A 2,500-nucleotide genomic window follows, 5' to 3' on the forward strand; every position below is an offset into this window, starting at 1 on the left:
GATGCTGGGCGCGTTGCAACGTTGGCTGGGGGCAGTGCAACGGATGCTGGGGTCGGTGCAACGTTGGCCGTGCGCGTTGCAACAGAGGCAGGGCGCGTTGCAACGGATGCTGGTGACGTTGCAACGGAGGCAGGGCGCGTTGCAACGTTGGCTGGGAGCGTTGCAACGGAGGCAGGGCGCGTTGCAACGTTGGCTGGGGGCGTTGCAACGGATGCTGGGGACGGTGCAACGTTGGCTGGGCGCGTTGCAACGGAGGCAGGGTGCGTTGCAACGGATGCTGGGTTAGGTGCATCGTTGGCTGGTTTCGTTGCAACGGAGGCACCCGCCGTTGCAACGATGGCTCGGAGTGTTGCAACGGAGGAGCCAAATTTTCATATCTCATAATTGGCTCATGCATTTTTTCTAAAATTTTGAGGGAACCTTGGTAATATTATGTGAAGGCTGCACAAAAAAATCCAGGTCCAAAATCGCACGTTTGCTCCGTTTTTCATTTTTTTTGAATTTCCGGCATTCCGGGCGGTAAAATAATCGTCAAAAAAAATCGGCACGGTGTAAATTCACCAAATTTGGAGGATGGAAAGATCTTATTTTTCTAGAGGTTGTTGCAAAAAACGGCGTCAAAATTCGACCTCTAGAGCACTTTCCTTGAGTATGTCTCCTCACGGAAAAGGACGTCTACCCGTGGCACTTTGGTAATGGCTCGGCAGCCTATTATAGGGGGGAGGGGTGTCGTGATGCTGAAACTCGAGTTGCCCAAAGGCTTGCTGGGCGCAATGCCAGCAAGATGCACGTTGCCTTGCCATCCCCTAGGCACACTAGCAAGCACGTTGTGGTTGTGGTGTGCCGCCGGGCTCCCCCGCCCCCCACGGAGGCACCCGCCGTTGCAACGATGGCTCGGAGCATTGCAAAGGAGGAGCCAAATTTTCATATCTCAGAATTGGCTCGTGCATTTTTCGTGAAATTTTGAGGGAACCTTGGTAATATTATGTGAAGGCTGCACAAAAAAATCCAGGTCAAAAATCGCAGGTTTGCTCCGTTTTTCATTTTTTTTGAATTTCCGGCATTCCGGGCGGTAAAAAAATCGTCAAAAAAAATCGGCACGGTGTAAATTCACCAAATTTGGAGGATGGAAAGATCTTATTTTTCTAGAGGTTGTTGCAAAAAACGGCGTCAAAATTCGACCTCTAGAGCACTTTCCTTGAGTATGTCTCCTCACGGAAAAGGACGTCTACCCGTGGCACTTTGGTAATGGCTCGGCAGCCTATTATAGGGGGGAGGGGTGTCGTGATGCTGAAACTCGAGTTGCCCAAAGGCTTGCTGGGCGCAATGCCAGCAAGATGCACGTTGCCTTGCCATCCCCTAGGCACAATAGCAAGCACGTTGTGGTTGTGGTGTGCCGCCGGGCTCCCCCGCCCCCCACGGAGGCACCCGCCGTTGCAACGATGGCTCGGAGCGTTGCAACGGAGGAGCCAAATTTTCATATCTCAGAATTGGCTCGTGCATTTTTCGTGAAATTTTGAGGGAACCTTAGTAATATTATGTGAAGGCTGCACAAAAAAATCCAGGTCAAAAATCGCAGGTTTGCTCCGTTTTTCATTTTTTTTGAATTTCCGGCATTCCGGGCGGTAAAAAAATCGTCAAAAAAAATCGGCACGGTGTAAATTCACCAAATTTGGAGGATGGAAAGATCTTATTTTTCTAGAGGTTGTTGCAAAAAACGGCATCAAAATTCGACCTCTAGAGCACTTTCCTTGAGTATGTCTCCTCACGGAAAAGGACGTCTACCCGTGGCACTTTGGTAATGGCTCGGCAGCCTATTATAGGGGGGAGGGGTGTCGTGATGCTGAAACTCGAGTTGCCCAAAGGCTTGCTGGGCGCAATGCCAGCAAGATGCACGTTGCCTTGCCATCCCCTAGGCACACTAGCAAGCACGTTGTGGTTGTGGTGTGCCGCCGGGCTCCCCCGCCCCCCCACGGAGGCACCCGCCGTTGCAACGATGGCTCGGAGCGTTGCAACGGAGGAGCCAAATTTTCATATCTCAGAATTGGCTCGTGCATTTTTCGTGAAATTTTGAGGGAACCTTGGTAATATTATGTGAAGGCTGCACAAAAAAATCCAGGTCAAAAATCGCAGGTTTGCTCCGTTTTTCATTTTTTTTGAATTTCCGGCATTCCGGGCGGTAAAAAAATCGTCAAAAAAAATCGGCACGGTGTAAATTCACCAAATTTGGAGGATGGAAAGATCTTATTTTTCTAGAGGTTGTTGCAAAAAACGGCGTCAAAATTCGACCTCTAGAGCACTTTCCTTGAGTATGTCTCCTCACGGAAAAGGACGTCTACCCGTGGCACTTTGGTAATGGCTCGGCAGCCTATTATAGGGGGGGAGGGGTGTCGTGCTGCTGAAACTCGAGTTGCCCAAAGGCTTGCTGGGCGCAATGCCAGCAAGATGCACGTTGCCTTGCCATCCCCTAGGCACACTAGCAAGCACGTTGTGGTTGTGG

The sequence above is a fragment of the Arachis ipaensis genome, chromosome B7 (genome assembly GCF_059453495.1).
Source record: "Arachis ipaensis isolate K30076 ecotype BB chromosome B7, ASM5945349v1, whole genome shotgun sequence".
Taxonomy (NCBI): Eukaryota; Viridiplantae; Streptophyta; class Magnoliopsida; order Fabales; family Fabaceae; genus Arachis; species Arachis ipaensis.